Raw genomic sequence first — 26398 nt, 5'->3', positions numbered from 1 at the left:
TGTTTCACCTTGGGGTGCGCCAGTTCTCTTTCAGAAAAAGAAAGATGGAACGCTTAGACTCTGTGTGGACTACAGAGGTCTAAATCAGCTGACAGTTAAGAATAAGTATCCTATCCCAAGAATTGACGAGCTTCTGGACAGGCTAAATGGAGCCCAGATCTTCACAAAGAGATCTCAAATCCGAGCATTACCAGATTAGGATCAATGATCAAGATATACCGAAAACAACCATCAATACTCGCTATGAGCATTATGAATTTACTATCATGCCATTTGGATTAACTAATGTCCCAGCTACATTCAATCGCCTAATGCACGACATCCTCAAAGAATACTTGGATGATTTTGTTCTAGTTTTCTTTGATGACATTCTGATTTACTCAAGGAATGCAGCTGACCATGAGACTCATGTTAGAAAAGTTCTTGAGATTCTAAGGAAGCATCAACTCTTTGCCAAAAAGAGCAAATGCACTTTCTCTGTCGACCACGTTGAATACTTGGGCTTTTTGGTATCCAAAGATGGAATTTCTCCAGATTCCACAAAAGTCCAAGCAGTCATAGATTGGCCGGAACCAAAGACAGTGAAAGAAGTCAGAGGATTCTTGGGATTGACTGGTTGGTATAGAGTTTTTATACCAAAGTATGCTCTCATAGCTTCCCCCCTGACTAACCTTCTTAAAGAATACCCCATTTCAGTGGTCTGCCAGGTGCTAGAGTGCTTTTGATAAGCTGAAGATCGCCTTGGTAACCAGTCCTGTTCTGAAGATCGCCTTGGTAACCAGTCCTGTTCTGAAGCTGCCAGATTTTTCTCTACCCTTTGAGGTAGTAACTGATGCAAGTGGTTTTGCCCTGGGAGGTGCACTCATGCAGGAAGGTCATGCAGTAGCCTATGAATCCCGAAAGCTCAGAACGCATGAGAGGAATTATGCTGTCCACGACCTAGAATTACTTTCAGTAGTCTATGCCTTAAAGTTGTGGAGACATTACCTACTGGGAAAAAGATTCACTTTGATGTCAGATCATCAGAGCTTAAAGTGGATCTTTACTCAGAAGGACCTCAACATGCGCCAAAGAAGGTGGATGCAGACCCTGCAAGAATTTGATTTTGAAATCAAGTACCGCCCAGGCAAAGAAAATGTGGTAGCAGATGCCCTCAGCAGAAAAGCCTCCTTGCTTGCAATTACTATAATATCAAATCCTTTGATTATTGAAGCAAGAGAGAAGATCATGCAGGATAGATTCTTTGGCCCTATTGCTACCCTACTTTATGCAAGAGAGCAAAACTCCACAGGAATTGAACAGAGTTCAAGGGTACAGCCTGGATGATTGCATTATGTATTATAATCGCAGGCTATGCATTCCCAATGATGAGGAAACCAAGAAACAAATTCTGAATGAAGCCCATGATAGCCTTATAGCAGGACATCCAGGTTTCATCAAAACCTACATGTCTATAAAGAAAAGCTTCTTTTGGCCTAGTCTGAAAAAGGATGTACTGAATCATGTACGTCAATGTCTGACATGCCAGAAAGTCAAAGCCGAGAGAGTAAAAATGCCTGGTGGGAAGTTACATCCATTGGACATCCCCCAAACGAAGTGGGAATGTATTAATATGGATTTTATTACTGGATTACCTTCAGTGCAATCAGGTTACAACTCCATTTTTGTGGTAGTTGACAGACTAACCAAAGTTGCCCATCTGATCCCAGTAAAAGAAACCTACACTGCAGTGGATGTGGCCAGAGTGTTCCTCAAAGAAATCTTCAGATTGCATGGCCTACCCATAGGAGAATAGTAAGTGATCAAGATCCCAAGTTTACTTCAAGGTTTTGGATTGCATTTTTCGAAGCAGTGGGAACTTTCTTGGATCTGAGCACAGCTTATCACCCTGAGACCGATGGTCAAACTGAAAGGGTAAACCAAGTAATCGAAGATATACTTCGGTCATGCTGTGGAGGGAACCCAAGAAATGGCTAAGCTATCTGCACCTAGTCGAGTTCGCCTACAATGCTTCTTATCACCGAAGTATCGGGATGAGCCCTTTTTAAAGCTCTATATGGACAAGATTGCTTAACTCCATTAACTTGGTCCGACCCATTGATTAGGGTTGAGATGTCCAGACAGATGCTTGACGACATGGAGCAGCAGCTGCAGGCAATTCGTAAGGATATAAAAAGCCCAGGATAGACAGAAGCAATATGCAGATAAGAAGAGAATAGATAGAGAATTCAAAGAAGCAGATATGGTCTTCATTCGAGTACGGCCCGAAAGAAGTTCTTTATCTCTTGGGAAGTACAAGAAGTTATTCCCCAGATATTGTGGGCCATATCTGATTACAAAGAAAGTAGGTGACTTAGCCTACGAGCTTCTTCTGCCTCCTCATCTCAAAGTTCATAATGTATTTCATGTAAGCCTTCTAAAGAAATATGTGCCAAGCCCAAATCATGTGCTTGATGATGAAATCCTAACCTCTTCAATCCAAGGGCAGATGGAACTTCAACCTAAAGAAATTCTTGATGTTCGAGAAAAGATTCTCAGAAACAGAATTCTTAGAGAATTATTGGTAAAATGGAAGTTCTATCCTTTTGAAGATGCCACCTGTCTGGGAGAATGAAGTCCATCTATTGCGGGATTATCCCCAGTTTGCGAGATGAGAACATCTTACGTTTTTCAAGTGGGAGAGAATGTAAGATTCCTCCCCAACCTCTCAAGATGTCTAGTATCTTCCCTTGTAATCAAATCCCTCTTCAAAAATATAAAAGATCTTGTTTCTACCAGTTTTGGCCTAGAGAGAGAAAATATTCTAGAAAGGGAATATTCAAATTTTAAATATTTTTGGATAGAAAAATATCTCATCTTATTAAAATAAGTTTCCCAGAAACAGAAGTTCAAAAAGATTTTCAGAAGGTGCATTAGAAATTAAGTATAATCTGTTTAAGAGATTTTGGATGAATCTTATTGGTCCATAAGAACCTTAATTTAAAATTTCGAAAAAATCTTCACCCCCAGTTGAACCCTCAAACCATCAAGCCAAAGGAAAGCTCTCAAATTCATTAGTAAGTTGGTGATTCTTCTCTTTTCCATTTATTTTATGATTTTTATGGTTTTTTATGCTTTTTGTCTTCTCTACATTGCAAATGATGTTATGCCTCATTGCAAAAGGCATTCCCCTCTCTTCTCTACATTGCAAATGATGTTATGCCTCATTTTGCAAAAGGCATTCCCCTCTCTTCTCTAGAAAATCCAACCATTCTCTATCCTAGGTAAATGATTAATTATTAAAGTCAAGTTTTTTATAATGTTTGTCTTAAAGAAGTAGAAACGTGTTTACTTTAGAATAAATTCAATACTCTTGGTGAACTTTTAATTAATTTTAGAGACTTAAAAATTAAAAAATGGTCAACCATACAAAGGGGGTTATGGCAAAATTTTTGGAAATTAGTGAAATAAATTTTATTTTTTATTATTCTAAAAGGGTAATCCTTATGGTTTCTATATTCTAAAGTATCATTTTCATGCATAGAAGATGCATTTTGATTATTTGTATAAAAGATATTTTTTTAATTATAAAAGTGTTACTTTTATCATATTTGATTTTTATGTATAAAAGTATGCATAAAAGATATTTTTTTAATTATAAAAGTGTTACTTTCTATCTTATTCGAACTTCATGCATATAAGTATGCATAAAAGATATATTTTTTATTATAACAGTGTTACTTTTATCATATTTGATTTTCATGCATAGAAGTATGCATAAAAGATTTTTTTATTATAAAAGTGTTACTTTTATCATAATTGATTTTCATGCATAAAAGTATGCATAAAAGATTATTTTTTATATATTAGTGTTACTTTTATTATATTTGATTTTCATGCATAGAAGTATGCATAAAAGATATTTTTTAAATTATAAAAGTGTTACTTTTATCATATTTGATTTTCATGCATAGAAGTATGCATAAAAGATTATTTTTTTATTATAAAAGTGTTACTTTTGTCATATTTGATTTTCATGCATAGAAGTATGCATAAAAGATTATTTTTTTATATAAAAGTGTTACTTTTATCATATTTGATTTTCATGCATAAAAGTATGCATAATTTTTTTTAAATATAAAAGTGTTACTTTTATCATATTTGATTTTCATGCATAGAAGTATGCATAAAAGATTATTTTTTTATTATAAAAGTGTTACTTTTGTTATATTTGATTTTCATGCATAGAAGTATGCATAAAAGATTATTTTTTTATTATAAAAGTGTTACTTTTATCATATTTGATTTTCATGCATAGAAGTATGCATAAAAGATTATTTTTTTATATAAAAGTGTTACTTTTACATATTTGATTTTTATGCATAGAAGTATGCATAAAAGATTAAATTTTTATTATAAAAGTGTTACTTTTATCATATTTGATTTTCATGCATAGAATTATGCATAAAAGATTATTTTTTTTATTATAAAAGTGTTACTTTCATCATAAATGGTTTTTATGCATAAACATATGCATAAAAGATATTTTTTTATATATTAAAAGAGAAATTGAAATAGTACCTTTCGAGAAAGATAGTTTAGGAAGAACCTTTCCAGACCCAAACTCTAATTCAAACTATTGACCAAGACCTAATTCCTTCGTCAATAATGATGTGATCAGTTAAGGAAAAATGCACTCAAAACACCCACCGAATTTGAAACTAGTTAAGACTTTTGATTTTGATCTGAGGATCAAGTTAACAGAATTCAAGGAATTCTGTTTAGAATTTAGACCTGGATCTAGAAGTATTGGGATACGGAATTAAGATTTATTCATGGTATTCAAACAAAATCAAAACTATAAACTTGCATAGAAACCTTGTTTTCTTAAAAGACTGTCTTATGCCAGAATGCTGGAGGGAGCATTTGGCATATATGTTTATCTAAGGGAAGTTCGGTTGCAACATCTGGGGCGGGGAGTGTTCGAGGGGATAGCTCACGCGGCAAAGCCTGCCGAGGTCTTGACCAGCCTTGGTATGGTTAAAATGGTGCGCTTCCGATACGATGGGCAAGGGCTGACGAAGCGGTCCCTGAGTGAAGTGCCAGGACACCTAAGGAGGATCCTAGAGGGTTCTGACTAGGCAATGCACGAGCTCGTGGTGCCGAGGACACCCATACGTATGTCGAGGAAGATATTGTATGACAGACCAATGTTATTGTAATCTATCACTGGATCTCGTTGTTGACTCGCCGGTCTCAACGGAGAGTCTAGAGTGATACTGTTTTGTGAGAAACAAAGACTCAATGGAAATTTTGAAGTATGACATGTGTAACCAGTAAATTATTTGTCAATGGATTGTTTTGAGTGTATGCATATTTGTTTTCTAAAGCTAAAGTTAAGAAAGGCATTTCAATTATGGGTGGGTGAGTACTTGTTTGGTTCCACCGATTCCAGTGGTATTCCAGTGGTAGGGTGGTGGCTAACCCATGGGCCGGATGGGGTTAGGCTGGAATCATGGAGTTTTAATAATCAAACTGAAAAATCTTAAGATTACACTAGGATTCGAGTAGATAGTTAATTCTCTGATAAATTTCTCGATTAAGTGGATCAACGCCTGTGCCTAATCTTGATTAGAAAAAAAGCGATGAATTGCTCAGATGATCAAATTATATCAGTAATAGTTTCCTTCTATCTGGTTCATTCAGGTGGAGGATAGTTTAGATTTTGATCTCATTAGAAAACTCGTTATTAAGAAAAATTCAAAAAGGTAGAATCGTCCCCGCTTTCCGGGCATGGGAAATTTTCTCGGTTTCGGTTTTCGGAGTGACCACCAGCCTAGTCTCGTGCCCGGACATTTGTGGGCAAGGCCCCGAGTGAGAAACCTTGCCTCGCTCTGGAGGGGGCTGCTTCCGCTGTCAACTACTGGGAATCCGGTGCGCGGAGGGGGCAGAGGGATCTCACAAATATAATGGTTTTACTTGATTTAGGGTGCACATATTGTAAATACCACAAGTATGCTTGATAATGCCTTTGGAGCTTGGATTTTAGTGTCCCCCAGTTTTGATCCCTATAGATTTTCTTCTTGTGTGCCTACTGGTGGTGTATAGAAGCCATCACCCAGCCACCTCACAATGTGTGTAGTGGAATCTAGATATTTGCGATTGGCAAGATCTTTCAGCTCAGAGAGCATGACTACCCCTTTTCACTACATTGTGAGGATGGTTTGTAAGATCCAAATGCACACAAGATTAATGGTACCCTACTAATGGTAGCTCATTGGGCCTCCTAGGGCATCTCTTCTTGCTTCCTTGGAGATTTTTGGAAGTGGCTATGGGATAACTATTGGCCAAGGAAGATTAAACTCTTCCTATGGACCACAACTTTTACCGATTTAGCACTTGTTGGTTGGGCCACCCATCAAAGGATGACTGGCATAGTTTGTGCATTTTAGCCCACCACCCACCGCCCACCAACAGGGTTACATCGGCACTAAATTTGGCATAGTTTGTGCATTTTAGCCCACCACCCACCGCCCACCACCGCCCACCAATAGGGTCACATCGGCACCAAATTTGGGAATATCCCAAATTGCAACATGTTCCAAGGATCATGGTATGTGATCCTTTTCTTTGGAAAAAATCATCACCAAGAAAGAGTGGTGGAAGTTTAATTCAAACATCTTGATTTTTTGCCCAGCTTAGAAACTCTCCCATATGTGATCAATATAGAATGGCTTCGTAAGGCAATATCGATGGCATCAAAAAATAGAGAGATGATCACAAGCATGCATATGCACGAGGATGTGACCCTCAAGTAAGCATAGTCTTCATCTCTGTCTCATGCTTTGATTATTATATACCTTATTTAATGCACTATACTAAATATCATGATTTTATTTAATTTTAGTACAAACTATATAATGCAATATGGGAAGGCACTTTCGCACGGAGCATGTGGATTCTAAAAGAAACACATTTGATTGTGGTGTGGTGGTGGTAACTTTTGAGCAATAAAGTTGAGCTACTAGACATGATACCAATGTCATAGAGGACAATCTTGAGTATTGTAGAACTATTCGAGATATTCTTGAGGTTAGGTTTAGAGCATTTAGTCTATTCATCTTTGATGTTAATTGGTTCAAGGTGATATATAGAGGTGCTCAAGCAACCATGAAGAAACATTTAAATGGGTTTTTAAAAAATGATTCCACCAAGTTTTGGAATGATGAGAAAGATACTTTCATACTACCTCAATACTCTCAACAAAAGGTTAGTAACCCAACCAAGCACCAATAAATTATGATATAGAATAATGAAAGTGTGACTCCTTTGTTTTGTGATTTTAGATTGTGTTCCACGCGAACAAATTGATCCAAAGTGGTGGTATGCTATATAAGTTTCCCCTCATTCAAAATATATCTTTTAAGATTAAGATGTTTTGGTTCAATCTCTAGATGAGGTGTAAGTACTACCTTAAATCGACTCATTGGAAGAAGACAATGATGAAAATGAAGGAAAAAATTTAGAGGAGGTCGATTAAGAGCATGAGGAACATCAATGCAAAGAAGATGATGAGTCACCTATCAATATGACAATGCTTTATTGGATAATGATAGTGATATTGATATGGAACCCCATCTTTTCATTGAGCTTCCATTAAATATAGAGATTGATGAAGCAACACAAATGGATCTATTATAAGATGGGATAGATTCATGATCTTGACATTGTTTATATAATTATTTCCCTTTAAAAAACTCTTTTTTTAAATTTTTCAAACATGGCTTTAAGGGTTCCGATGGATGTTTTTTTAAACTACCATCATTTTTTATATGTATGTGACAACCTATATCATTCTTTAATAATTCTATGGGAATTTCTGTAGCAATGTAGCAATGTTATTGTCCCTCAGCTAAAATTTTCAATAGCAGCAAAATAACGTTTTTCAGCACCAAAAGTTTACTGCAGTGAAAGTTTGTTGTTGAACAACATTATTTAATTGCTGAGCAGCACTGACAAAAATCCCTAATATCCCGAAGACCTCAATGTTGATGGAATGTTGCTAGAAAATGCTGCTATGCCCCCGACGTGTTATAGTATGAGAACACCACCATGAAGCTCTTGAAAACCATAAAAGAACCATGGTAGATCCCTAATAACAAAGAATCAAGCTTGAAGTACACTTTCACATATGATACATCATGAAGACCACTTCCCAATTCCATGATGTGTGGGTTTTTGTTTTGAAAGAAAAGGGGTTTTATTCACATACTAAAAAAATAAATCCTACAGATTTTAATGTGTGATGTGGCTTTGCATTTCTTGGGGAAGAGAGCATTATGAAAACCTTTGGAGACACCACCATGTGAACGCTTACTTATAGGAGACACTTTACACCATGATCATTAGACCTTCTATTAGTTAAGGTTTAATTTAAAACCTTATCTTCATTTTGCTACAAATTAAGTGTGGTCTTTGTTACAAATGTATGCTGAGTCTCTTTGGCCACCATGTTCACCATGAGGAAGCAGCACTGCCAATGCTCACCTTAGCACTTAGACCAAAGGTCACCATCAGCTCTTGTAATAACACCCCACAATTGCCAACAATTAAGTGTGCCAGTGCTTGCACAGGCAGGATTGCCAATGCTAGAAGGATTGAGCAGTAATCGAATCAGGCACCTCCTTCTCTAACATCACCATCGTCTTCTTCTTCTTCAACTCCCTAATGAGGAGAGATGCCTTCATTTATTCTTCTCAAGCTACAAGGGCCTAGTCTTCATGTGCATGAGTGGCAACCACATTATGTATGGGAGCCATGTTGTTGTTATAGAAGCAATCCCTTTGGTCATCTCTATCTTTTGCTTTATCTCGACCTATTTAATAAAAATATGGTGGCTTTAAATCTCCTCTTCTTACAAACCTTGGGACTAGCCCCTGTTTCCCGGACAGTGCACCCATGAACAGCACCCTACCACAATACCAATTTTCCACAAAACCTCTCCAAAGAAGGGTTGCAAGTACACTTGCATGATCTGAAAACCCGCAAGAAGAATCCTCTCACAACCAATAAGACCCAAACCCACAAACACTCAGTACTAATAGAGAATAAGGAAATCATCATCATCATCACACTCTCTTCCTCCATTGAAGCAAGAACAAGAAATGCACAAGAGAGAGAGCTTGTTGTAAGAACCCAAGATAGAGGGAAAGAAAGAAGAAGTGTGCACATAAAGGTATCGTGCATAACTTCCCCAACTTTCCCACCAGCTCTTCATTTCTTGGTTTTATTAAAATGTAAAGTTCAATACATTTGATTTTTTCAATGGCATACAAATGATTCAAATTAAGTGTTATCCTATCCCTTTCTTTTGAAATATGAATGCACACACACATATTGACCATGTATTTTAATAAAATTTCAAACCCCCTAAATAATCCATAACAATTTACATTGCATGTTACATTGAAACCTCATAAAATAATATGATTTAATAGCCAACATGCTAAACATTTATCGATAAAGAGCAATAAAATGTGCCAAATAATGCACCAATTTTGGGATTAATAGGTGTGGGCATTGCATCAATTTTACAGTAAGAGAGTTAGAGAGCCTATCCTCTTGAGGAAAGAGTGGGGCTGGTCTCAGTCACTCAAGCTACTACCTTCCATGTGATGGTATGAAGACTAAATGATATTGTAGCGGTATACTGAGGTGAAGGATCCTCAGTCAAACATGTTACGCTTTGGGATAGTCCCAAATCATGGAGTATAAAGGTGAAGGATCATTTGCTAAACATGTGCTACTTTGGTATAGTCCCAAATTTAGTGCCATTTGTGACTCTATGGGATGGAGAAAATACACAAACTATGTTAGTCATCCTCTAATAGGTAGCCCAACCAAGTGCCAAATAATAAGGTTGTGGTCCATAGAAAGAGTGTGATCTTCCTTGGCCAAGCTATCCCATTGTCACTTCCAAAATCTCCAAGGAAGCGGGAAGAGATGCCCTAGGAGGCCTACTAAGCTAGGGAGAAAGGGGGTTGTCATGATCTCCGAGCTAAAAAGGTCTTACTAATCCCACTCACATAGGTTCCACTAGACACGCACGATGAGAGTCGTCTCTCCCAAAGCCAAAGTCTCCAAGATCTACTGCCAAGGTCAAATGAAACTACTGTGAACATGGAAACCAATAATCCTCACCTATTGAATTATTAGTGGCCCTCACCTAGGGGAGAGGGTCACATTTGGCATCTTGAGGGCCCAATGAAAAAATGAGAGATGGCCATAGAAATCCTTAGTGGGGGAGATGGTCACACGGCCACGAGGGACTCCTAAAAAAATGAGTCCAAACCCGCCTAAGGGGGGAGATGTGACACCAAAAATTAATATATCTACCTTTCAACTTTTGTACATATTTTAGAGGCTTTGTAATAGCAGTAAAGGTGGAAACTTGTGGAGCCACAATGTTATAGCAACATGAAGACCGAGTCATGGACCTTGCAAGGCCCATAATTATGTGGTTCCCACAATGGAACATCAACATGGTGAGGTGTTTATGAAGCTTATGGGAACATCGAAATGGTGAGGTGCTCATGGCCCACAATGAAGTGTCAATATGGTGGTCTAGCCTACCATGGAAAGATGTTATAATGCCTTTATCATAAGGCCTACAAGGCCCATGATGGAAGTTACCAGGTGTTTCCATCATTTGATGATGAGGCTCTTAGAGAGTCCAGAATCTCTTGATTTAGAACCTCTCTTCAGGATGCCCCTAGTTGGATCATGGATTGGGGTCATCACTAGTTATTTCCATTTTTTAGGAGAGACTCTGTTAGTTGTTTCCATTTTTTATAAGGAGAGACTCCACTAATTTAGAGACCCATCTTTAGGATGCCCCATGTGCAACACCTTGGGCACTTGCTCTCACATTGCATGGAAGCTCATCAACATAGGACCTACTAAGTCTTTGGGAGAGTGGGCCAACTTTTCATGTGGGCTCCTCAACATAGGAATTGCTAAGTCTTTGGGAGAGTGACCAACTTTAAAAGGCCCCATCCCAAAGAGATAGAGGATCTAGGCCAAGAGAATTCAACCATCAACTGTCATACCCCTATATAGAATCCTTCCCCTTGGAGTGGTTAGGCTCCTGCACTCGCCATGCTATTATCCTCGGTTTAGATGCCTCAATTTTGATAGGGGGAGCATCTTCAACTGATACTCAGTGGTGCATCCTAGTACCTCGACTTATTTCATCTTCCAAAAAGTAGCTGTTGTCTCTTTGAATTTTTCTTCACCTTGAACCTAGAATTAAAGAAGCTGCTTTTGCACACAACAATCATACCTCATCTCATGACCAATCTTCCTTTGTTGATCTATGGTTTATTCTTCTTCTTTGCTAAAGTGCCAGGCCTTGCTTTATGATGTTGTCGTGCTACTTCTAAACTTTGAAATGCTTGAAGCCACTTCTCATCCAAGATTTCTCTAGGCATTGGGGATGAGTCTCATCATCATCATCCCTACATGCAAAAGAGGTACAAAGGCTAGTGATTTCCAACTCTATGTGCACAATGGCCTCCACCACCCCATAGACCAATTTAAAGGGTGTGAAACCAAGAGAAAGCTTCTGAGTGGTCCTGTAAGCCCATAAGACTTTTGGTAGATGAACATCATGTTTCCTCTTCTTAGCATCCACTGGCTTAGCCTACATGCAAAAGAGGTACAAAGGCTAGTGATTTCCAACTTTATGGGCAGAATGGCCTCCACCGCTAGACCAAGGAAAGGGTGTGAAACCAAGAGAAAGCTTATGAGTGGTCCTATAAGCCCATAAGACTTTTGTTGGTAAATAAACATATTTCCTCTTCTTAGCATCCACTGGCCTAGCCAAAGATCCACAAAGCAAACCATTAGTCTTTTCCACTAAACCATTGCATTAGGGATAGTAGGGAGTTGACATAGACGGATTTACTTTTAGTCTCTTTACCAAAGATTCAATCAATTCAGCCTTGAAAAATCTTCCTCCATTTGTAAGGATTTCCAATGGACAGTCAAAAAGAGTACATATATATTCCATGAGAAATGATGCCATAGTAACTACCTTATTGTTAACTATAGCCTTTGCTTCAGCCCACCTTGTTGCATAATCTATAGCCATAAGAATATAATACTTCCCTTATGGAGAATGAGAGAGTGGACCCACAAAATCCAATCCCCACCTTTTAAATATGCTCGAATAGCATTTAAAGGCCCACGAACCAACTATCGGCATCCATAAACTTTGCACCTTTCATAGCATTTACACCATTCATGGTCATCTTGTTAGTAATACCCTATGTTAAAAAAGTTTCAAGTAGTGCTGGCATAGGCAAAATGACCTTAGCATTCATGACACATTTCTATAATCCTTTTAGACTCTTTAAGACTCACCCACTTCTAAGAATCTTATCCTTAACTTTGTTATAGAGGGGACATCACCCAAAATGGTGTATGGCCGAGATTTCTTGCAAGCCTTTGCTTTTACTGAGGGTTTAAACCATGAGAGAAATAACATGTGTCCAAGAACATCTTAAAGCTTTGGCCAACTAGAATCTATCAATGTAAGAGTAGCCATCTTAAGAGAAGTCAAAATCAGTCTAGTAGCCAAATCTTTAACCCTTTGATTATCCTTCCTACTAATATGGACAAATTTGCAAGAGGTAAAAGCTTCTTTCAATTCCATTTCCCTTATATGCAGATCCTGTAAATTAGGCTTCTTGCCTTGTATTTCTCTTTCATCTATATGGGAACCCCCCTGATCTCAATCTCTTCCACCTCTTCTTTTAATAAATCATCTAATCCATAAATTTAAAAAATACTTAGCCACATTATTCAATTTAACATCTGCAAACTTCTTTCCCTTGGTCTTCAGGATTGAACAAAACCATCCCTCCAACTCCGCACTACTTGTTGGAAGGGCTGAAAGATCCATCAAAATGAAGTATGAAAGCTATTGGTGGTGTCTCTAAATCTTCACACACTTCCTACTTTATTTTGAAGTCATGTAAGTAGATCTACAAGGGTAGCCCTAGTTGTACTTTCTATGAAAAAGCTAAAAAAAACTCTTAAAGTTTAGAAAGCCATTTTGCAAACCTTCCTATAGGATTAGGTTTGTGAACTAAAAATTGTAAAGAAGGTTGTGAGGTAAGGAAGAAGAATGGATGCAACAACAAATATGATCTAAACTTCTTTACTGCAAATACAAGAGATAAACCTCCCTTCTCTATCTCATCATTCCTCTCCTCTACATGCCTCTGCATCAAGCTTGTATAGTAAATTGGTAGCATGCATCCTTTTTCCCCTTTTTGTAGTAGAGTATTATACCCACTGAATTTTTAGACACACTTGGATTTATATAGAAATCATCCTCCTACCTTGGAGGTAGCACAATGGAACTCTAACTCATACATTCTTTGAGTAATGTAAAAGAGTGAGATTGATCTGGACTCCATTGAAATGATACATTATTTTTTGTCAAGATATTAATGGGATACACCATTTCAGAAAACATATCAACAAAGCATTGATAGTAATTTATTTTTCACAAGATTCTCCTCTCCTCTTACATTAGTGGGTGATGGTAGGGCCACACTGGCTTGCACCTTCTCAGGTTCCATGTCAATGCCTTCTTTTGAGTTCAAATGCCCTAAGATGACTAATTTTTTGTGGGCTGATTTGCATTTACAATCATCAAAGCACTCCAATGTGACAACCTCAATTTTTCCAAATGATCAATGCAGATAGAATAAATGCAAAAATCATCAAAAAATACCCTTACGAACTTGTCCAAGTAAGATGCAAATACCTAACTCATGAGATGTCAAAATGTCGCTATGGTACATTGGTTAAGCCAAATGGAATGACGACCCGATAGGCATACACCCCCATGGCATAACAAATGATGTTTTCATGTGATCCTCAACACAAATCCTTACTTGGAAGTACCTAGAGTACCCATCACACATTGAATATAGCTCATGGCCTATAACCTAATCTAGAATTTTATCTTGAAAGGGTAAGGGATAGTGATTCCTTTTTGTGCATGCATTTAAGGGCCAAAATTCCACACAAACATGCCACTTTCCACCCTTTTTGGGAGTGACACACCACTGAAGAGACCCATTGTGTATTCTCTATGAGAAAAATAAACCCAACATTAGGTAAGTTAGTTACCTCTTTCTTGAGCACTTTTTCTTGCACCACTTCCAAACATCTTAGCCTCTCCACTACTGCTTTGGGGTTTGAGATCAATTTTGTGCTCCACCAAGGTAACAAGGCAAACTTGAGAATAGTTCTCTACAAAAATACTTGAACTAACTCACAAGTCTAACATCATAGCTCAATTCTCGCCTAGTAATGGTCATATAGATCAAGCTACCCACTACGCATGTGTATGTAGTGGGGTCCTCAAAAAGCTCACCTGTATCTATGGAAAGCTTTGTATTCTACTCCAATGTCAGTGAAATTGGCTTAAATCCTATCATACCATACTTGGACAACATGTCTAAGCCTTACTACCTCTGTAATAACAAAATTCCATGAGGTAACCTAACCACCTCTATACCCAAGAAATACTACAGCTCACGCAAAACCCTTATCTCAAACTTCTTCTTGAAAAGCCTCCTGACATCACGTCTGTCAGCATCACTATCACCAGTGATAATTAAGTCATTCACATAAATGACTAATATCACGATCCCTCTGTTTGTCTTTTTCTCATAAAGTGAAAAATCTACATTGGATATCTAAAATCCAATGGTAATAAGATACTCCCCGATCTTGTTTGACCATGCTTTGGGTGCCAAGCCATATAGGGCTTTGCATAGCGTGCACGCAAAATGTGGGTGTGCATCACTCTCATAAACCTGGTGGTTACATCATGTATAATTCTTCTTGCAAATCACTATGCAAGAAGACATTCTTTACATCCATCTAAATTAAAGACCAACCCTTTGTTACAGCCATAGTAATGACAACTCTCATGGTTTCCATTCTCACAACTAAGTTGAATGTCTCCTCAATTCCATAGTCCTTCGCAAACCAATCTTGCCTTATACGTGCTTACTAAACCATCTGTGTTATGCTTGATCTTATACACCCACTTATATCCAATTGTCTTCTTTTCCTTAGGCAAAGATACTAACTCCCATGTTGCATTTGCATCCAATGCTGCCATCTCCTCATTCATGGCATCTTTCCATTTTTTATTTCCAATTGCCTACTCAAAACAAGTGGGTTCCAACTCTTGTATTGCCATCATATCTCAAGATTTTAACATGGTACCTAACCCTTGTAGACCTGTGTATACTTGCATCATTACCAACTGTCCTCAAAATAGCCCTCGTTCTCCTTACACCAGGGGTAACCACATACAGAATTCCAATCTCCTTATCAAGGCTAAGCTCAAAGTTGCTAGAGTCACCATGTACATATGAGTAACCGAGTGACAGATTAGGCACAAAAGATTGATCTACCTTTTCCTTCCTCAATGTGCTTGAACATGGACTAACACTGGATCCATTGCTAGAAAACTCTCTAAGTCCACTATGATTACTGTATATGTGGTGTAGCATTGGTATATCTTACATCTGCATCTTATGTTACCTTCATTGCTGGTGCAAACCATCTACTCATCTCATAACATCTTTACGTACTTGCTTACTCGCATCTCATGAGGGTTATAGCATCTATAACATTTCTACTCTAAAGAATACTATAATGAAGATGCATTTCTCTTTCTTTGGATCCAAATTTTTTCTCACTTCATCGCGAACATGCACATATGTAATACACCCAAACACTTTCAGGTAAGACACATCTAGTTTTATGACTGTAAACTTTTGTTTAGGTGTCATACCATGAACAACTATATTGGGGGTCTTGTTCATAAATTACATAACAATTGCTACTACTTCTCACCAAAAATAATGTGACATATTCTTTTCAGACATCAAGGCATGTGTCATTTCTGCAATATGCTTATTTTTTCTTTCTGTAACACCATTTGGTTGTAGAGTGTACCTATGTGTAAACTGTCTCTTAATTCCCTGTTTTCTCAAGAAATCACTCAACTTATGGAGAAATATTCTCCCCCACCATCTGATCTCAAGCATTTTGTTTATATGCTTTTTTCCTTATCGACCAAGACTTTATATCTCTAAAAGTGAGCAAACACCTCACTTTTCTCCTTCATAAAATAAACAAACAATTTCCTAGTGTGATCATCAATGAATGTAACATAATACCTGCAACCTGCAATTGTTGTAGTCTTGCTCGGTCCTCATACATCTAAATTCATAACATCTAATGGCCTTGCACTAACATGCTTTTCATGTGGGAAAGCATTTTTAGCCTGCTTACCAAGCTCACATGCTTCACATACTTTATAAACACCATCAACCTTAATCTTTGGCAAACGTGCAATAATATTTTGGGCCTACATAGATTTAAGTTCATTATATATTCACATGACCAATGAGCTTGTGCCATATGTCAATATCGACAATGACACATGTTCCATGTGCAAACATGGCTGCCTTTACCTCAGGCATTTTCACATCCAAAGTAAACATCTTGCCATTTATGTTACCTAAAAGTGCTCTAGGAAAACTAAAGATCAAATAAATAAATCTGGAAGTAAATGGAAATCATTCACTAAATCATCTATGCTACCTCTTGAGGATCCACCAATCAACATTTTGCTAGAGTTCCTAGTGGACAAAAACAAGTAGTAATTAGCCTCAACACTACGCATAATACTATTTCAGGAAGGATTTGGGAATCTTTAGTCTAACACATGCTCCCTTCTAGACAAATGAATATGTTGGATGTTAAAGGCCAAGACCACAAAGTCTAGGGTTATTTCTCACACACAATTATCACTTAGGATGATATCATCAAATGTGAATTTCAAGTTACCCTTGAGGAACTAGAAGAGGTTGTCTTATAAAGGCCAAGACCTCAAAGTCTAGGGTTATTTCTCACACATAATTATCACTCAGGATGATATAATCGAATGTGAATTTCAAGTTAACCCTGAGGAACTCGAAGAGGTTGTCTTGAGTGGTGATTGGTTGGTCAACAGTTGGTACTTCATTGATGAAAGAAAGCAAACAATCTTCTTGGAAACCCTTGAAACATCCTTCACATGTTACTCTTTTCAACCAGATGAACTCTTGCCTGAAAGTGAGATTGTAGAGCTTGAACTCATCTTATCAAAGCCAAAACAGGTAGAAGCTCAACATGTTGATGCTTCAGAACCTAAGACTTTAGAACTTGAACCATTACAATGGATTCCTAAAATGCTTTGAAACAAGCTTAGAGGTCCAAACCATCCAATATCAAATCTATCCTTAGAGGGAAAACAATCTCATAGCATATGAGCTATGGCATTGTATAAGTGAGCTATTAATGAAACTTCTAAGATAGTTAGTTGTCTCACAAAAATTTAACTTTGACAATTTTTATAGCTAATCAGACAATAATAGACTAGGACCAAATCTTGCACACATGTTCTCTACAATTTTAGGTGTTGTTGGTGCATTTTATGAGAGCCAATCACATATACGTGTACCTATCCTTTTAGGCATTTTGTTGTAGAAAAAAGTTTACAAATTTTGAACCATATTTATTAGTATAGAATAAGAGACAGCTTTGCATTTTTAAGCATCTCATAAGGCTTTAAGTGGAATATCTAATCTTTTATATGATAATAGATACTATTTTCATAAGTTTCTCACTAGATAATCCAAATTTAATATTATGAATGCAATTTTGAAAGTTGAGATCATCAACTTGTTTTCTAACTAAATTGAAATATTTAGATATGTATTATTGATTGGTTACCTTAGTGGAGACATTGATTTATTAGTATAATTAAAATAAATCACCATATAAGCTCACACTATTATTGTATTCTAAGAAGTAAATTTAATTGAATTATTTATTAATGCAATAATGTTTTTGGTCATCATGGAAAATCTATCTCTCATCTCCTAAATACTATGTAAGGTTTAGGAGAAATTTATAATTAGTTGAGATCATTTTTTTCTTACATGTAGAAACCTACTTTGTAAATTTGTAACTTGTATAGATTATAGTGCTCGATATACCTCTACTTATGGTGATTTATTAATTATATTTAAGGCTCGATACCTCTACTTATGGTGATTTATTAATTATATTTAAGGCTATTTTATCATTTTTAATAAATTTCTAAGGTTAGACACATTCATGAAGATATGCCATAGAAGAGAAATGCTAAAAGACATATTTAGCAAACCCCTCAAAAGACATATTTATGCCCTATTGAGCTACCAAACTAGTGTTAAAGGATTTGATGTTAACGAGCACTTGACCTTGGAAATTGTGTATTTTCACTCTAGTCCTTCACGACCTCTATGGCTCAAGGGATTTAATGTTAACAAGCACTGGGGATAAATGCAATGTGAATCAATGGGTGGTGGGGCTGAAGAAGAGGCCAGGGAAGGTTCTTGTTAATTTGAGAAAGGTCTAGGTGATGGGTCATACCATGGGCCCGCCATGGTTCCCCCATCCAGAAACATTTTTGGGTGACTATTGACAATGAGGTTAAGTGCTAAATTTAATGGTTTAATCCATTAATAAGGAGAGAATATTCTTGAATGTTGTGAAAAGTTTAAGTTGAATAGAGTAAATTATAAAACAAGGTGCTTCTCAAGAGTGTATTAAAAAAAAGGTGCATGCAACTTCTAAAAATATTAAGTGTTGCTTTCACAATATAAGTCATCAAGTTAGTGTAGTGCAAGTGGTAGAGCTCTGAGTTATAACAACTCCACATTCACACTATAAGTCATCAAGTTAGTGTAGTGTAAGTGGAAGAGGTGTGAATTAAACATCTCCCCCTTGGTTTAGATCTCCATTTTCTTGATTTTATGTGTGAAGGTGTGGGTTTTACTAATAAAAAGTGAATGATTTAACCTAAGGTTTCTCCTTGGGATTAATCTCCAATGAAATCTCATGCTTTTTCTATAGAATAACCACAAAAGAAGCCAAAGCATCATGGCATATGATTGTAGGGTCATCTAAACAACTTTATACTTTTCTAATAGTATTCTTATGCATTGTAGACCCTAAAAGATTTTACTTGAGTTTTTCGTGAGCTATAACATTTTCCATTATTCTTTCGAGAGTTTAATATGTCTCAATGACACTTGAAGTGGCTAACTTTACTAGAACCTCATAAGGTTGTGTTTTTCTTTTATGACTCATTCTATCTTCAAACTTTAACAAACATTGGAATACATTAATAAAAAGGCTTTACATCAATCATGTCAAGTGAACACCTTAGGTATGTTTGTAAAGAATGTTAAACTAAATGTTTTAAAGGTTGATATTTCATGTTATTGGCTAATTCTACTCGTGCAATATTTTACGTTATTGGCTAATGCTACTCGTGCAATATTTTACATTATTGGCTAATGCTACTTATGTAATATTTTATGTTATTAGCTAATGCTACTCATGTAATATTTTATGTTATTACCTAATGCTACTCATGTAATATTTTATGTTATTAGCTAATGCTAGTTCTTAGTTTACTTATGAAGTTTGTAAATCCAATCTTTGTATATGTAGCATTCCACATGTGAGGAATGATTGCACTATGTGTTGGTCGCACATGCTTGCTATGGTATCTTTGGACCATAGTAAAAGGATTTGCAAAAGAAAAAGGAAAAGAAAAAGTGCATCGAAAGGAATGGTACAAGAATAAAGGGTTCATTCCCTTTCAACATTATCAAATACTTTTTTTGAGAATCAAGTGTCAATGGGCATATGCTAAAATGACAAATACACATGTACTTGCTCAAAAATACAGAAAGCATAAATAAAATTAAAAAGGTTGGAAAGATAAAATTAAAAAGGTTGGAAAGATAAACTTTCTTGGATGTGCACTTAAGAGAAACATATAGAAGCCACATAGATATATAACATTATAGATAGATAAATAGGCAAATCAATTAATTGGAGAGAGAGAGAGAGAGAGAGAGAGAGAGAGAGAGAGAGAGAGTTAAGTCTAATGCATAGTATTTTCACCTTAGTTTAACAAAAGGAAAAGTCCCAAAATAATTTGGTTTCATTCTTTAATTCTAAAAACATTAAATACGATTTATTTTTGCTTCTTGAATAGAGTATTACGTAGGTTTGTTGGCCATTTTCAAGTCAACACTGTTGCTCATCATAGGAGGCTATTCTAAGTGATGCAAACTATTTAAAGACCTTGAGAGACAATGGGGTGCTAATGGATAAAAGACTTGATCAAGTAAATATAGGCTACAAAAATGTGAATTGATCATCTGTTAATAAAAGCTAATTTTAATATTCGATCACTAGTAATTTTGTGACAACTTTGTTAAAACAAAAATATCATGAGAAAAACCTTTAATTGTATTTCTTTGCGAGTCATGCTTGAGAGTGGGAAGCCTCTCTCTCTCTCTCTCTCTCTCTCTCTCTCTCTCTCTCTCTCTCTTCCCCTCTTAGCTATACATATTGATAATGTTTTGAGATATTTCAAGAAGAATATTATATCATGGTACATAATCTATAATTGAAAATGTATATGCATATCCATGCCACCAAGATTTAACCTTAACTCCCAATTATAATCTAATATGGCACTTACATAACATAGAAATCACGTCCAACAGGCATCCATCCTCGTAGCTTTGACACGACCACTTAGCTTTAAATGCTTACGCACCCCCTTTTCAACCTCAAGCTATATGTAAACTAAAAACATATAAAACCTAGCCTCTCTCTCTCTCTCTCTCTCTCTCTCTCTCTCTCTCTCTCAAAGCTATAAGGGAACCGGGTTTCTTAATTGGTTTTTCAACCACATAGTACATGATGGAAATAGGCCCTAACAATATAGTTTCACTATAAACGAGAGTGTTTCATTGATGTTAAGGTGGTTTTAAGATACCAAGGCCTTGGTGACATGTTAAGGCAACCAAACACGAAAGAATGCTCTTCTTGAAGCCCTTGGGGTGGAGGGTTTACAGAGGCAACCAATCAAAGTGGTGGACATAGTGCACAAGCTTGATTGGTAGGCTTGATTTTAACGACAATCATGCCGATTTAGTTCAAAGAATACATGTGAAATAAAGCATGGGAAACAGGGAAAAGGGTGCCTAGCAAAGCAAGCCATAGACAAATTGATGTGTAAAGCCTCACCAAGATGGACCTTTGGGCGTTAGGCAAACCCCTAGCCCCATCATATATCCATGACAGAAGGGAAAACCTTCTCACCCGGTAGCGCATGATGACTCTCATGAAAAGGAAGACATTGCAAAAGGGTGCCTAGCAAAACAAGTGTAGGCAGCTCCTGGACAAATTGATGTGTGAAGCCTCCCCAAGATGGACCTTGGGGCGTTTTGACCTTTGGAAGGTGTGCCAAGAACGTGGGGTGGGGGGGTGCCGTTAGGGAAGGGAAAGGTCACACCAAGCGCGCCGAGTGCTATATATACTGCCAAGTGTTACGCTTTTCGGCTGGCAGCAGCGAGCATCGCTTCCTTTTGCCGCTTCTTGTTCTACAATTCCCATGCACGTAAATATAAAACCTCCTTCCTCGTCGTCGTCACCACCTCTTCTTCATCATTGCGATGCTCTAACCTCAGTCTAATTAAGCAAATACAAATGCTGCTCGCTTTCAAGCCCCTGGCCTGCAGCACTTTCTTCTTCTTGTCCCTCTTCATCTTCTTCCTTGCCCCTCATGAAATCTGCAGTCCAGAGCAGCGGCAGCAGCAGCAGAAGAGCAACTTTACCACTTGCCATGGCAGACGAATATACATTCATAACCTCCCCTCTCAATTCAACTCCGACCTGCTTCAGAAATGCGCCTACGGCATCACAAGCTGGCTCAACTTCTGCCCCCACATCTCATACCATGGCCTCGGCCGACCCCTGCAAGAAGATGCAAAAACCCTAGATCATGGAAGCACAGGAACCCTAAGGATTGGCAGCAGAAAAACCCTAGGGCATGGTACCAGAGAATCCTTAAATCATGGGCATGGCAGTACAGAAACCCAAAGAAGGAGGCAGACACAAACCCTAGGGCAAGAAGGATGGCACCGCACAGACGCGTACATGCTGGAGGTCATCTTCCACCATCGCCTTCTTAGGTACCCTTGCTTGACAGAGGATCCAAAAATGGCGGACGCATTCTTTCTGCCCTATTACACAGGTCTAGATGCGCTGCAGTATCTGTACAATGCGCAGAACAAGCCCAAAACCAGACATGGGTGGAAGCTTGTCTCATGGCTTCAACAGGATGCCATAGCCAGGGAGCAGTGGCAGAGATATGGAGGGCAAGACCATTTCTTAGTAATGGGTAGGACACCATGGGACTTTGGAGGGCTGGGATCCGCATGGGGTACAGGCATCCTTCAGCTTCCTCAGTATGACAACATGACCCTTTTGCTCATAGAAAAGCAGCATTGGATGCCAAACCAACATGCCATCCCATACCCTAGCTCATTTCACCCCCCTACTTCATCATCTCTGCATGCATGGATGCATAGGGTCAGAACCGAGGAACGATTTGCCCTCTTCGCCTTTGCCGGCTCCATCCGGCCACATTTGATGAAAGGGGGCATCAGAGACACCCTGCTCAAGCAATGCTCATCATCAATCCATTGTGAGCTCCTTGATTGCAGAGAGCTCAAATGTAGTCATAACCCACAGCCCATTATCAACACTTTTCTGCATTCTCAATTTTGCCTCCAGCCGCGGGGTGACACGCCAACCCGTCGTTCTTTGTTCGATTCTATCATCTCCGGATGCATCCCAGTGCTGTTTCACAATGACACAGCCTACACACAATATACATGGCATCTTCCAAATGCTGCCCACACATGGTCTGTTTACATTTCTGAAGATGAAATTAGAGAGGGTGCTCTTGTGGAAGATATTCTCATGGCATACACAGAAGCTCAAATAGTGCAAATGAGGGAAACGGTGATAGCTTTGATCCCAAAGCTTATATATGCAGGCTTTGAGGATGAAAGAGAAGGCAAGTCTGGCATGGAAAGAGAGCCAGATGCATTTGATGTGAGTGTAGAGGAAGTGTTGAAAAGAGTTGCAACAATGAAGCAACAGCGTGCTGCATAAAACAGATAGACACATAATAGTGCAATCGGTATCAATTTTAATGTATAGAGTTTTTATTCAAAGAACATAAGCAAGGGGCCCTTGCTACCCAAATATGTAATTCTGGATCAAGTTAGCCCTTGCCCTTCTGTTCTCTCTTTGGTGCAGGCCCTTCTCTCTCTTTCCTTTCTCTCTCTCTCTCTCTCTCTCTCTCTCTCTCTATCTCTCTCTCTCTGGCTGCAAAGAGGCCAAAGGCCTACACTCGAATGACACCACAGAGAGAGAGAGAGACAGAGAGGCCTCTCTCTCCCCCTAGTCTCTGATCTGGTCTCATTCGAGCGTAAGCCTTTGGCCTCTCGGCAGCCAAAGTGGCTGCGCCGCCGCTGCGGTCTTTGCAGAGAAGGGGCTGCGCCGCCGCTGCGGTTATGGCAGAAGGCGCGGGCGGCGCGCAGCCGTAGGGGGCAAGCCCAGCTTGCCAATCTGCTACCTTAGTCTACTGTCCATTTATTTATTGAGTTGATTATTATTTATGCGTGGTACGATAACATAATACAATAAATTTATTTATTTATTGAGGTGATTATTATTTAAGCGTGCTACGATAACATAATACAATAATAATAACCTTACGTCAGCATTGGAAAAGTTTCTCAAAAGAAGAACACCACATACACTTAAAAATTTGGCGAGGGCTTTGTCAAATTTTTTTTTGAAATATATATATAATATTATGACAGAAACTCCTTTACAAAAAGTTCATAGATGCCCAAGACCAGAGCCTATTGTAGATCCTTTACATTGCAATTGAGTAGCTTACATAGAAGTTCCCATCTCTCACCTTTTCCCAAACAAAGGAAGATTGGCTCCAAGATACATAGTATCCCAACTGCATACATGATATCAAATTTTTACAGGTATGTAGTGTTCTTCTTTTGAGAAGCCTTGAAGTGTATGTAGTGTTCTTCTTCTGAGCCAAACCCACGGGCACATAGTCTAGTGGTAGAATGGTTGGGTCCCACTATGGGGGCCCGTGTTCGATGCCAGTGAGCTACACGACGGGGATAGTTTGTGTGAGCAAAAGGAGTAATCCACCTTCCCACTACGAAATTTGATGAGCCAAAATTGGACACGTTTCCTTTTTTATGGGAAATATATATTATATTATTATATAAGGGCTATTACATCATGACCATCATTTCATCTCTCAAAAGTTACCTACCCATATACATCTTATGATTTCAAAACTAGATAGACTTCACAGTATTCACTCTTCAATCATCCATTTACACATTTTATCCCACATCTTATCTTCAAAGACAAAAGAACATTTATCCCCATCTAATATGAATCCCAACTGCTTATTACATCATCCCCATCTAATATGAATCCCAACTGCTTATTACATCATGACCATCCTTTCATCTCTCAAAAGTTACCCATATACATCTAATGATTTCAAAAAATTGGACGAGTTTCTTTAAGTTTAAATTTGACAAGGTAATTTTTTAAAATGCTTTTCACGTCTCAAAAATTGTACCATTCAAATGCACCCACTACATCAATATGAAAAGGTTACTTTTTAAAACTTAGAATGCATTATTTTAAAATGCCCAAATACATCAACCAAAAAATGGAGACCACATAGTACTTCCAATGAAAGGAGAGAGCCAAGATACATAAACACTCAATCATTAAGATCTACTACTCATTCCATTAAACACTCAATCATTAAGATCTACTCATTCCATAATTTAAAATCAAAATCTTCTCTTTCTTAGAACTTGAAATAATATCTTCATATTCTCTTTTTGTAAATTGGGTTGTTGATCTTGGTGGTCTCATTCTCTCCCTTGTTTATAATAAAAAATAAAGGTTGGACTTGAAACGAAAATAGAGATTTAATTGAATGTGGAGCAATTATAAAAATACCTTACGATAGTAGTGAACAATAGACCAAAAATGTGAGCTCATTCATGAAGGAGAGAAGAAGAGTTTGATTTTGGCAATTGACTCTAGCAAGCTAATGAGAAGAGAAGGTTAATTGTATGGAACTTGATCGTAAAGGACTAATATATTTAAAGGTATATTTTGATTTTGGCAGAGAGGCCGTTGAAAAGATTAAACAATGAAAATAGCGAAATGTGGTTACCCCATAAATTCTTACAAGGCCATGATTAATTAGAGATAGACTTCCTAGATACTTTATGGAATTAATTAATTACCTCTTATAAATAGGGATTAATAAAGAAATTGAGGTTATTGATCACTCAAATAAATGATTTAGAACAATTATAAGTTATTAGAGTGCACACAGACTGTGCAAGTATAGGCATATAAGTGAAAAACATTTAGAGAAAGAAACAGCTGCTTGTATAGAGAGAAAGTACTCAAAAACATATGAAATGGCCCAAATAATGACTTTTCTATTGGAGATGGTACATAGATGCTTTCTACACAAAATGCTAAGCTTCTTGCATAAATATGAGCTGATTTCACTCTACCCAACCAGTAGGTGACTTCTTTCTCACTCACTTTTCTCTAGTTTTTACTATTTTCTCTAGATAATATTCATACCTTTGTATAAAGTCATAGCATGATTATGAACCACCCAAATCTCCTTCTTTTGCTATGCAAAGGCTTTCCAAAGTTTTAATCCATAATCTCTAACATTTATTTAATTATATCTCGACTCTAGCATATGAATTTATGTTGCATCCTCAACAATTCCTCTCAGTAGAAAGTTCGGTTCTCTCAAACCCAGTTCATCTCTGAGCTTCTCATGTTTTTCTCTTGTGAAAGCCAAAGCCTTAAGGAATATCTTTGCTCTCTTCTCATTACTCATTGCTCATTACTCATTGGCTATTTTGGTATTCACATAGACTAAGTAAGAAGAATCATAAGGAAGAGAAGTGTTTTCTGAAGCAAAAGACCAAAGCTTTGATTGTTGAAGATAATCAAGAAGAAGATGATAAAGTGGAGGCCTCGACAGAAGAGGCCAATTTTGTAGTTGACTTAGATTGGGATTTTTAGGTTACTCTTATTACCAAGGACCTCTTGGCCTAACATTTAATATTTATATCAAACCTATGGGTATTATATCTCTAATGTATCGAGATATGTATCACTTGTTAGAACATTTGGGTATTTAACATTATATCAATCCCTAGGCATTAGAACATCTGTGTATCTAGTATTGTATCAATCCCTAGGCATTAGAACATTTGGTGTAGGGAGGTTTGTTGGAGATAACACCTGTTCTCTA

General features: G+C 37.5%; 1 pseudogene; it reads left to right on the top strand.

Moving 5' to 3' along the window:
- The first annotated feature begins 21552 nt into the window (after nt 1-21552).
- Nucleotides 21553-23291, top strand: LOC147608309 (putative xyloglucan galactosyltransferase GT19 pseudogene; annotated as a pseudogene).
- Nucleotides 23292-26398: the final 3107 nt, after the last annotated feature.

The sequence above is a fragment of the Cibotium barometz genome, chromosome 53 (assembly GCF_041138505.1).
Source record: "Cibotium barometz isolate CiBa-2024 chromosome 53, ASM4113850v1, whole genome shotgun sequence".
Classification (NCBI taxonomy): Eukaryota; Viridiplantae; Streptophyta; class Polypodiopsida; order Cyatheales; family Cibotiaceae; genus Cibotium; species Cibotium barometz.
The sequence above is the reverse complement of the archived record's forward strand: the minus strand, read 5'-3'. Positions and strand labels throughout refer to the sequence as shown.